The sequence below is a fragment of the Leptonychotes weddellii genome, chromosome 12 (genome assembly GCF_054177405.1).
Source record: "Leptonychotes weddellii isolate Sample4059 chromosome 12, ASM5417740v2, whole genome shotgun sequence".
In the NCBI taxonomy this organism is placed as follows: domain Eukaryota; kingdom Metazoa; phylum Chordata; class Mammalia; order Carnivora; family Phocidae; genus Leptonychotes; species Leptonychotes weddellii.
The window spans coordinates 81,542,366-81,554,483 of NC_138380.1; the positions used below are offsets into that span (position 1 = coordinate 81,542,366).

The 12,118-nt window shown below is 47.6% G+C and overlaps 1 protein-coding gene across 14 annotated transcripts in view; it reads right to left on the reverse strand.

Annotated features, from left to right (window-relative positions):
* Positions 1-9,361, reverse strand: part of NRCAM (neuronal cell adhesion molecule) — a 255,655-nt gene extending 246,294 nt beyond the window's left edge. For 8 of the 14 annotated variants that reach the window (XM_081800731.1, XM_081800737.1, XM_081800739.1 and 5 more), the window contains exon 1: positions 9,218-9,361. The gene's annotated coding sequence lies outside the window, so the exon portion shown is untranslated. Of the gene's footprint in view, positions 1-1,571; positions 1,590-9,217 lie in introns of those variants that run through there. The other 6 variants (XM_081800732.1, XM_081800738.1, XM_081800733.1 and 3 more) reach the window with 2 other exon arrangements.
* Positions 9,362-12,118: the final 2,757 nt, after the last annotated feature.

The window sequence follows — 12,118 nt, forward strand, 5'->3', positions numbered from 1 at the left end:
TCTTTCAATAGAACAATCTGTCTACTCTGATATCCCTGAAAAGCTGTTCCCGAATTGCACTTTGCTACATTATAGGAGCTCATTCATTATATAAACCTTGTACAAAGGGAAGAATTCTGTTTAACATGCATAATCATCCCAAATGTGTTTGGCAAGTTCCCACTTTTATATACCTCGTCTTCTCAAGCTGGGGCCATCTGTATATAAAGGAACAAAGTTGCTGGAGCGATGAGATGATCTAAGAATTTTACTGTGATGCTGAAATAATATTAGCTCTGACTCTTAGTAAATTCTTCTCAGTGTATTGCATTTGTTTTCAGTGTACATATATTATCATATTTCATTTTTTGCAGAGTGCTTTATAAGTTATTTCTATTTCATGATGTCAAGTGACTTCAATGACCTGAAGTACTATAAGAAAATCTCTTTAAAGTATTTCATATTTGATGCTATTGGCCAAAAAGTCACCACAAACATTTTTATCCTCATCCCTTTCTCTTTCTTTCAGATTTTAAGTTATTACTTTTACAGTGGTGTTCTTGACTCTCACCTCATTATTTAAAATCTCTCTTGCTCCTTGTGCCATAGGACACTTCTCCAGGATGTCACAATTCTCATTACCCACCTGAGCCTTCCCGCTGTCTGAATCCCTTGCCCTCCCTGATCTCTGCTCTTCCAAACCTGGTCCTAGCAAATGAATCTGACCATGACCTCACTCGCTCCCTGCTGCTTAATGGGTCCCCTCACGGTCCTAGGACAGCAATCAACCCTTGATATATTTTACTTTCCACTCTAATTTGGCATCGAGGTAACTGTTACTAGAAACATATGGCCATGGAGTTTTAAAAACCCTATTCCAACTACTAAAAGGCAAGTTACCTTAAAATTTGTGTGACATATGAAGTATGTATTACAATTTATGTAAAATACAACATGTGACATAAATTCATACAATCAATTCTGAAGTAAATTTGCTTTTGTTTATATTACAGTATTAATTATCTCTAAGTATCTACTATTTTTTATATTGTTGCCATGTCAATGTCATTTCTCTAAAACTAGAAATATTTGAAGGTATTAAATGTATACAAAAAAACGGCTTTTGGTCATCATGCTACCAACATCAGAACAAAAAACTATGTCCTCAAGTTATATAAATGGTCAAATGCGCCAAAGCAAAATTTTTCCAATTATGACTTCATGGGACACCAGGAAGTGTTTCAAATTACGCCAAATTATTTTTTATTTCACTGACATCTCAGTAACTGCGACCTCCCAGTAGCTGTTTTATTATTCTGGTTCTACACACAGCCAACTCCTCTTTCTGAAATGTTTTAAATCGGATGCTGCCTACCGCACTGAATGGGGGAGACATGTGCCCCATTAAAGACTTCAGTGGCAAATACAGCAGTGATGGACTCCCCACTAGATGCAGGTCGCCACAATCACGCTTCACGAGTCGACTCATACAGGGGAAAAAAACACGGCTAGTCAACATTTAGGACAGACTTATCCTGTCATATATCCAAACAATCTGTGGTCAACAACAAAACACTGTAATGAGATTTTACCTGGGGAGCAGCCTGGGCATTTCTGTATTTCCTCCAGTAGATACTAGTTGGGACGGCAGCAGAACGGTGAGAAGAATATTTGCAATGCAATTAAGGGGGACAAGTGCATCTGAGAGTATGCCAGACGCAGGGGCCTCCCCTGAATTCACACAGCCCAATGTCTTAATGTGGCGTACAGCATCAAACTGCACTTCCTACAGTTTCCAAACTTTTGTCAGTTAACTAGATGTTTACCAAGCCCCTCGCCCGGGCACTCCACTTTTTGGATGCACCATCCAGCCCCGTGTACGTTGTTCCCACACCATCTGTCACTGAAGCTTCCACAGCTTCAAAAATTTCAATTCAAACTCATCTACTCGGCACTCAAACTGAAGCTATAATTCAAATTTCGACATGAAGCTTGAATTCCTTTTCACTGTTCTTCAACTTTGACCCAGCTCCCCCCCCTTCCTTCACTGAAAAGGGCCAAGACAAGAGCCCAGCAAGTGGGGCAGGCAAAACAGGCCTCCTTTGTTCACTTTTGTCCTTTTAGCTCTCTATTGAGGTGAGGGACTGAAAGGCCGCACAGGCTTTGGAAGGCAGCAGCGCTGCTTGCAAGCCATCCTTCCTCGGAGACCACAAAAACTCTGGGACGGAACTCTTTCCACCGTCCGCTTTTTACCTTCAGGCATAAGGAACGGACAATTAGGACTTTTTCCTTTCCCCTTCCCTTGGAGAGAATCTGCTAGTGGTGTTTCACGTGAGTGTGTAGCGTTGGTCAAAAATGTGTGCTGTAAATCGTGCCACTCAAACGTCAAGGTCATCTGAAAGTGGCATGAAATTGCTTTAAAGTTGAAATTTGGAGGAAAGATCACTACATACTGAATACATATACCGAATTTTTTGAATGCTCTCAGCCCACTTGAGAAAGATAAATCGAATTCATTGCATATTACACAGAAGACCTCCTACAGGATTCCCTCAGACTGCCCTGGGAATATGTTTTTCTGGCTGCAGTGGGTTTTGAACCAATAGACCATGCACATCATAAAATTTAAATATACATATGAATATATATATTTAAATTATTCTCTCCAGCTCTAGCACCATTTAATAAGAATTTCAGAAGTCTACAAATGTCCACTATGTTGTACACATGAAACTAATAAAATATCGCATGCCAATTATAGGTCAATTAAAAAAAAGAATTTTAGAAAGGATCCTTTCAGTCTGAGAGCAACTACCATATTTTTTTTTTTTTTAAGGCAACTACCATTTTCATTCTGGTGTGAGTTAAACAGTGCTTTAATACACAGCAATGTGGAAGCAAATCAGAGACCACACAGGACAAGATTTATTCCTCATCCCTGCTTTTAAACCGAATAAGCCACCTGGACAGTATGTGCAGCAGTTGAGCACTGGTATTTGTAGATTTGTTCTCTTTACCACTGTCATTTCTTACAGCCACTAGTTTTTCAGTCACTTGAGGGAAACCCTCCACCAGACTTCTAAAAACTACCTTTTTCTAATTTGAAATTCTAATCTTGTAGGCCAGTAAAATAGGTCAATTAAGTTGACACCACATCTTTTTTATTAGCTCAGCTAAGCAATTATAACTGGGTAGTGAGGGTTTATATTGTCATCTTTGAAGATTCAATGGTGGGGAGAAATGCCCGCGCAGACCTGCAGAGCACAACTCTAGCACATCCCTAAACAGGACAGTCCTGGCTATTTCCAGATCTGAGGCCCATCTGCCCCTCAGCTGGGTTCAAATGCTAAGGTTATTTTTTTCAGGAAAATAAAATCCTACTAATATTTAATCTATCCTCGGAGCAACATCGCTTCACACAACCACCCTATAGACATATATGCTCTATTTCGACATTTAAAAAAACTAACATGAACGTCTGTCACCAGTGCTGGCTTCTCTTGGACTATGACTCACATACTCCATGGCATTTATAGCATGCTTTGCACAAAGTATGGGGTCAATGAGTCCTTGTTAAAAAACCGTACATCTCCTTGTCAATAAAAATTAAACCAGTAAGTTGGAAAATTTTGTGAATTACTTGTTCATAATACATAGTATGTTAATTTATAATTTTAAAGGGTAACAGCTATCGCTCTTTACAGCCATTAGGATGGCTATTGTCAAGAAAGCATAAAATCAGTGTCAGTAAAGATGTGGAGAAATTGGAATGCTGGACACTCGGGAACATAAACAGTACATCTGCTATGGAAAACAGAATGGGGGTGCCTCAGAAAATCACAACAAATGCCTTACGATACAGAAATCTCACTTTTGGATGTATACCCAAAAGAGCTGAAAGTCATGACTTGAAAAGATATTTGTTCATAGCAGCATTATGCACTGTAGCCAATAACCGGAAAGAGCCCAAGAGATGAATGAATTAAAAAAAATGTGGTATTACATACAATGGAATATTATTCAGCTTTAAAAAGGAAGGAAATTCTGACACATGAATAAGCCTTGAAAACATTATGCTAAGTGAAATAACCCAGTCACAAAAAGGACAGATACTGTATGATTCCACTCATATGAGGTACTTAGGGTGGTCAAATTCACAGAGAAGAAAAGAGAATGATCGTTGCCAGGGGTTGGGAGGAGAAGGAATGGGGAGTCATTGTTTAATGGGTACAGACTTTCAGTTTGGGAAGATGAGGAAAGTTCTGGAGATGGACAGTGGTGATGGTTGCATCACATTTCGAAGTATTTAATGCCACTAAACTACATAGTTAAAAATGGTTAGAACAATAAAGTTTATGATATATATGTTATCGCAATAAAAAAGTAACTTAGCAAAAACATCACATTTTCTTTTCTTAAAGGATTTTATTTATTTATTTATTTGGAGAGAGAGAGAGCGCAAGCAGGGCGTGGGGGCAGGGCAGAGACAGAGGGGGAAGCAGACTCCCCGCCGAGCAGGAAGCCCAACTCAGGGCTCCATCTTGGGACCCTGGGATCATGACCTGAGCCAAACTCAGACACTTAACCAACTGAGCCACCCAGGCGCCCCCTAAAAAATCACATTTTCTATAAACATGACATTTGCTCCCCCATTTAAAGACAACCTGATATTGAAGAATTTATACTTGCTACGACTGGAGGCAGAGCTCTTCCAAGGCTTTCCTCATAGAGCCCTGTTCTTCACATTTTGAGAGGAAAAGTAAACATTCATCAGTTCATTTTGGCACATTTTCCTAGACTTAGAAACTTTAGCCCTGATGGCAAGAAAGACTCTTTAAAGCTAAAGCGGCTTCTCATTTGCCTGGGTGGACGAAGGGTTAAATAAAATAAGCCGCTGGATTCTTGGCCCTAGCATCCCTAGAAGTCCTTTGTCCTCGCCTGGCAGAAAGGTGCAGGGCTCCTTCAGGTGGGGCAACATGAAACATAAAAGGGAAAATACATCTAAATGTATTTAGTGATTTTTAATCATTTTCAAATCACTTCCTCTTCCCCAATCACCTCAGCAGTTGAAGGCTGACCTAAAGCAGTCTACGGATGCGAACACAAAAAACTTCCTAGAGAAGAATACTATGGGAGCTCTATATTCTAGTTAGATTTGTTTCCGGTTACCATACTTCTCAGATGGAAACTGTTCTTTGGAAATGGGGGTGAGACTCTGAAGGCTGCTGACAGGGGCAGCAAATCAGGGCCGGTATGGATTGAACCGTGAGCCCAAAATTCATACATCGAAGACCTAACCCCTAATGTGACTGTATTTGGAGATGAGGCTTTGGGGAGGTGGCAATTAAGGTGCAATGAGGTAATAAGGGTGGGGTCCTAATCTAATGAGATCAGTGGCCTTATAAGAAGAGGAAGAGAGGGATCTCTGTGCACACCCTGTGGGGAAAGCATGTATGAGGGCACAGTGACAAGGTGGGCATCTGCAAGCCAGGAAGACAGCCCTCACTGGACCTGACCCCGCTGACACCCTGATCTCAGAATTCCAGACTCCAGAACTTGAAGAAAGTACATTTCTGTTCATTAAGCCACCCAGTCTATGATATTTTGTTATGGCAGGCCAAGCTGACTAAAACGAAATCCTTCTGATTTCCTGGCGAGGATCTCAGGAAAAAAAGCATGGGTGTCTCAGTGCTTACCCTTAAGGGAGGGGGTAATGACTGGTAGGAGCCACAAGAGGGCTTTCTCAGATGTTCATAATGTTCTGTTCCTTGATTTGAGCACTAGTTATATGGGTGTGTTGGGTTTGAGCAAGTTCATCAAGCTGCACGTTTATGATATGTGAAAAAAGAGTCTATGTGCAGAAGTGTGCAGAAGTATGCAGCCCTAGATGAGAAAGTTAGAATTAATCTTCCTGAAGGCTGGAACTCTGTTTTGCTCAACACTGTATCTCCAGTGCCTAGAACAGTAGGCCATGCATGCAGTACATATTTATGAATGAATGAATGAATGAATGAATGAATCTCTTTACCAGAAAAGCGTCCTGTGGGGTTCCTTAAATAGCTCCTTTGAACATACACAATATAATATCTGCATATTTTATTTACATTCAGCCAATTACACAAGGAAAACTCCACCTCCATGAGAACATTATTTGAAATGATTCTTTTTTTGAGAGAGAGAGAGAGGGAGAGAAAGAGCAAGCAAGGAGAGGGGCAGAGGGAGAGAATCTCAAGCAGACTCCACCCTGAGCAGCAGAGCCTGATCTCAGCACCCTGAGATCATGACCTGAGCAGAAACCAACAGTCTGACGCTTACCTGACTGAGCCACCCAGGCACCTGGGCACCCCTGAAATGATTCTTAAGGAAGTTTTCCGCAGTCCCTCTCACACTTCTGAAGCACTTATACCCCCAGCTATCTTTGTCACGGTCACATCAGCCTCACAGGAAGTACCATTGCCAAAGATGACTTGCTTTTCATTCACCGTCCCTGCTGCAGCAACAAAATGATGTCATGTCGGGATACTGGCCTGCCTCACTACCCTGCATGAGGCAGCTGAGTGACCTCTCCAAGCCCCACTGTACTCATTTTGAAACTGAAACATTTAAATACAGTGTTCTCTTACAGCTCTCAAATTCCTGGGTGATGTGAAATGTTTTGCAACTTTCCTGTAATGAAGTACAAAGCAGGTTGAAGGAAGACCATGAGTCAGAAGGATTAAGAATGCACAATGAATTCACTTTTGCAGTTGGTCAATTACAATCATTCTAAAAGCCATCCCAGGAACAGCTTTCACTTTAGTTCAAACTCTTGTTTAGTTAATATGGAGAATCTTTACAGTATGGAATGCTTTCCTAAAATTTTATACTAGGGTCCTATTCAAATTCAATATCCAATTTGAGGAATAAATCTTCTGCAGTCAAAATAGTCTACAAAGGAGATTCAGGACTGGGAGTCTACTAGAATCACTTGCCAAGTGGAAACGTTGGTCTTTTCTTTAAAAAAAAAAAAAAAATTTCTTCTCAAGAATTGTGATGTGCCAGGAACTTCTCAGTCTCTGTAATCACAGGGGAGTCTGGTCACTAAAAACAGTCCAGTGACTGTAACTGCCTGGGCTAACACTTAAAAGCTAACAGGAATAAAAGAACATGTAAAGGAATTCGAGGATGATACAGGGCAATAAAAGGCTATTCCACAATACAATCTGCTGAGTTACAATATTGCCTGCTACTGTGGAGTCTGCAGGGGTCAGAAGTGAATGGGCTTATAATGTCCCTGATCACTTGGTGGTTTTAGGCTTGCCCTAAACTAATATGACAAGCCTCCAAAAGGCCCCATTTTCACAGTCATGGATGGTAAAGCGTAGGGGCAAAAACTAAACCTTGCTCCCCCACTTCCTAGCTATGTGGCCTTGGGAAAGTTACCTGACCTCTCAAGACTCCATCTCCTAATTTTAAGAATAGAGTAATATGTTGTGGAAATTAAATAAGATGATACCTGTACCATGCACAGCGCCTGGTACATACATCTGAAGCTCTCAAAAAATGTTGACTATCATTATCACTAAAATGGAAAGTATCCAGTGCTCTAATTCCACTTCACTATTTCCGGAAGCTCTCCTTTACTCTCGAACTATTACAATATTTTAATAACACGGCATGGTTAGCCTAAAGCAGTCCAGCCTCCACAGGTCTGTATTCAGTAGCTACCGCGTTCCTGACAGCCCCAGGGGGAGCTCCTGGTGCAGAACGAAAGCCTCCTGCCCCATGACGCTCGCCTCCATCTCTTCTCTTTGCCAGAGCCTCGGGCGAGGAAGGGCCCAGCCCCTCAGACCCGCACCTCTGTGCGTTAACCATGCGGGACCGAGAAGGAAAAGAACGCTTCCCTCTTAGGGCAAACAGCTACGGGGAAGGCAGAAGAGAGGCGGGGTGGAAGGAGGCTCCTCCACTCGGCGCCCTCCCTCCGCGCCCGCAGCTGCGCAGGGGCGGCCCCCGAGCGTGCGGGGGGACAGAGGATGCGGCCGAGGGCCGGGAGCCGGGGAGAGGAGAGGCGATCGGGAGCGAAGGGAAGCGGCCTAATCGCCAGCCCCCAGGGCCGGAGGAACCCTCCGGCAGCGCTTGCTGCCCAGGGTGCACCGCTCCGGGAGTGATGACGAGTCCCTAGCTCCGCTCGACCGCGGCACCCCGGGTCCCCTCTGCGCGCGGGGAGTTGGGGGCCGGGAATGGCCGAACCGGCGAGCGGCCGGGGACCAACACTCGGCGGCGCCCACCCGCGCGGCCCGGAGGGCGCCGGGGGTGGCGCACCGCACAGATGGCGCTCGCGGCGAGATGGATGCTCCAAAGCCGGCAATAGCTCCCGGCTCAACACAGCATCCCCGGGCCAAGCTGCGGCCAGAGTCCACTCCTGGGAGTCCGGGCAGGGAAGGGGCTCTCTTCCGGGTCAGCCCCCAAACCGGTGGGCCAGCCCCAAAAAGTCCCAGCCTCCGGAGGCTGGGCGGGGCGCCGGGACCCCGGGGACCCGCACCTGTAGGGCCAACAAAACCCCGGGAAAGCCCCACCTTGCTGCCTTCGCGGTCTCTCCCGTTCCCCCTGATTCCCCAAGTTCTCCCCCGGGGCGGCGAGTGGAGGTCGCCTCGGCCCCGAGTACCAGCGATCGGCGCAGGTGTGAGCACATCCGAACAAAGCCCACGCCCAGATGTGTCCGCGGGGACCCGGACGCGCACTCGTTGGTGCGCGCCGGCCCGGCACCTGCGCTCCTCGTCCCGCCGGCACCGTGGCGTGACACCCCGCGCCCGCCGTGTGCATGCCCGGCAAGCCGCGGTGCCGGGCCCCTGTAGCCAGGCCCAACTGCCCACCCAGGGACCCCCGACAGGGCTTCCCGGAAAGCGCGGGGCGCGGGCGCGAATGCAGAAGTTGGCCACAGACTAGAGGAGGTGAAGGGCCCGCCTGCGCCGGCCAGGGCTGCCGCATTTCAGCGTGCCCCCGCCCGGGCGCCGGTCCCCCTCCTCCCGCTCGGCGCCCGCGGGCGCGTCCCAGGCCTGAGGGGAGGAAGGGAGTTGGCGACCAGGTTCGCCCTGCCGCAGAGAGAGTGGCGCGGCGCTGCCAGCCTGGAGGGCGCTCCGCTGAACCCCGGGCCCGCGTCCGAGTGACAACACAGCAGCCCCCCGCACCCTCCTCCGCTCCAGCCGTCGCCCCCGAGCAGGACCGAGTGCCACCGCCGGACGCGCACGGAGCTACTCACGTTCTTCCGCCGCGCCCACCGCTGCTGAGCCCCCGGAACCCTGGAGCGTGGACGTCGTCCGTTCCCGACGGAGCCGCCGCCTCCAGCCGCCCCGCGCTGTCCCCTGCGCCGCGCGTCTGAGGCTCCGACTGCGGCGCGCGTCCGCCCGCGACCCGGGCGAAGCAGGGCTGGCCCCGCGTCGGCGCGCGCCCCCGCCGCTCCCGCCCCTGCGCCCCCGCCCCGCGCCGCGCTCTTCCTCCTCGCCGCTCGCTTTCGCGTCTTACCCCCGCCCCGCACTCCTCCCCGGCGTCCCCCGCCCTTCCCCGGCTAGCCCAGCCCCTCCCGCCCCTGCGGCTGCGGCGGCGGCGGCGAATGGGCTCCGGCCGCCGGCGCCGCGGGGACTGGGTGGCCCCCTCACCTGGGAGGCCGCGCCGCCGCCGACCGACGTCACCCTGCTAGCGTGTGCGGGCGGCGGTGGTCGGGGTCGGGGGCGCGGAGGGCGGGAGCGTTCCGGGGACAAGGGCGGCAGGGATTTGGCTACAAAAGATGTTCCAGAAAACGGGAGGGTTTTAAATGCCACCCTCATGGGTTTAGGTTTCTGTCCGAGGTCTGTGGCCTTTCCATTTTCTTCTTGTAAAGCATTTAATTTCTTCTAAACTCACCACTTGGATGGATGAGATTGGGGGGGGGTATTTTTATTTTTCTCTGTATATATTTATTTTGCAGCTGTTAATTTCAAACAGCCCCCAGAAAGGGAGCCTTCAGCGTAAGGGAGAGACTGTCTATTTGCGGTAGGAATTGGGTCTTCTGGTCCCAGAGAACAGAATTAGTTCAAATTTGCTTATTTTCAGATTTGGGAGCTTTATGGAGAAGTATTTGCAAGGTAAAAAGAGAGTTAAGGTTTTCTAAGTGGGTAGTATTTTAGCAAACACACTGCGGGTTCATAGTTCAGGGTCGGGAGGACCCTCTCCGCTGTATCCTAGGTGGTGTCCAAGATCCTTAGCCCGGCACTCACGGTCTTCACTAATCCCGGGTCTGCGGCCTGATCTCTGAGAGCTTCCTCCCAAACGCCAGGTATCAGAGAGCTTGCCTGACCATTTACTGCGGCTCCAGCTTTCACTGGGCTCTGCTGGAGAACCGTGTTTCCTTCCGTTCTCTAGTTTCATTCAAGAAAACTTTGGTGGAGCCCCTCCTCCCCGCTCCCCAATCCCAGGCTCCAGGCCCCAGGGCTAGGGCAGGGATTCAGGATCAAAAAAGGTGCAGGGCATCCTTCCAGGCCCTGCCCTCTCCTCTGCTCTGCTCTAACTTCAGTTCGAACTTGACACTTCAACCCACCGCACCACACACACAGGTGAGCAGCCTTCTTTTCTTTCTCCTACTGCCACCTGATGTGCTCCCAGCCACGCAGAACCCCCTGTCCCGGAAACCACCGTTTCTGAAACAGTATTCTCACCTCTGGTCACTGGGTCTTGGCTCAGTCCCATCCCTCTTCTGACCCTGGTCCTTATCCCACCATCAGGGTACTTCTCACCTCTCAATGAATTCTCCAAATTTCCTTTGGAATGACCTTTCAAAAAAAAAAAAAAGAATGTGATTTTATGATACCCTTATTTAAAAGTTTGGCCTGGCTCTCTGTTGCCTATAAAATAAATTCCAGATCTCCTGGCAGGCTCCTTCACGATCTGCCCCTAACTTATGTCTCCATCCTCTAATGAGAAGAATTGTCGAAACTCTAAGGCTCTGCACGTGAGATTCCTCCTATCTAGAATATTCCTCCATCCTTTCTTCATCTGGCAAACTCTCCTTCATCCCTCAGAGACTTGCTCACTTGTTACTTCCTCTGTGAAGTCTTTCCTGAGTCCCCGTGTGTTTTACTGTAATAGTACCTGTCACATTGTTATGTCTGCATGTTTGACTACACAAAATTTCACTTCTTTGAGGACAATTTGTTATTTATAATTGCATGACCTTATTTCCTACCAACACAAATGGAGCCACCAATAATCCTCATAATTCAGCTCTCACTGCGTCATTCCCACCTGTGCAAAGGACTTCAAGACCCCTCATACCCTATGACTCCAGTAATTGCTGGTTCCTGGGTTTTCCTGCATGCCCCTCTGCCTTGTGCCCTCATGCCCCAAGGGGGCCCCTTCACCCCAGCCACTGTGAGACTGATTTCCTGCTGACATTCCTTTCCAGGGCAATGTGAGGTGGGAAAATGGCACTCTGCTCTCTTCTGTTCTTGCCCTAGTTTTTTGTAGCAATTTGTCCCGTGGGCACTGAAGCCGGACTGTGTCCGCCAGTGTTTTGACCTCGTAAGGAACCATCCTTAAACAACAACCCCAACTTCTGTGTGGAATCATTCTTTTCCTTCCGGCCTCAGCCCTGTGCTCAACACCAGGTTGAGGTAGACTCTGAGCAGTCCTGGTGAGGCCCAGGTCAGTCCTGATGTCTTCCGGGGGGCCTGGAACACAGAGGTACTCAGGGGTTCTAGAAGGAATGTGTAAAAGAAGGAGGCTCAGGGGAGTGATGACTTCTCCAGGTATGCTTTCCCTTATCTCTACAGGGAGAGGAGTAATACTGAAGACACAGAGTTATTATAAGGGTCAGCACTGCAGAGTCTGGGACATATCAGGTACTCAACAGATTCTAGTTTGAAAAGCAATTGTTTGATCAGATGTCTGTCATACATACATACTATTAATAAAAAGAACAAAGACCGAAGAGGAAAACAGCTCTGGGGGAAATGGGAACAGAGAGACGACACCAAAAATTAAAATTAAACAATTTTGATATGACATATGGCTTGTAATAAATGTAAAATTAGTATATAGTTGGCTTTTTTTTAAGAGAGAGAGAGGGAGCACGAGGTGGGGGAGGGGCAGAGGGAGAGGAAGAGAAAGAATCTTAAGCAGGCTCCAA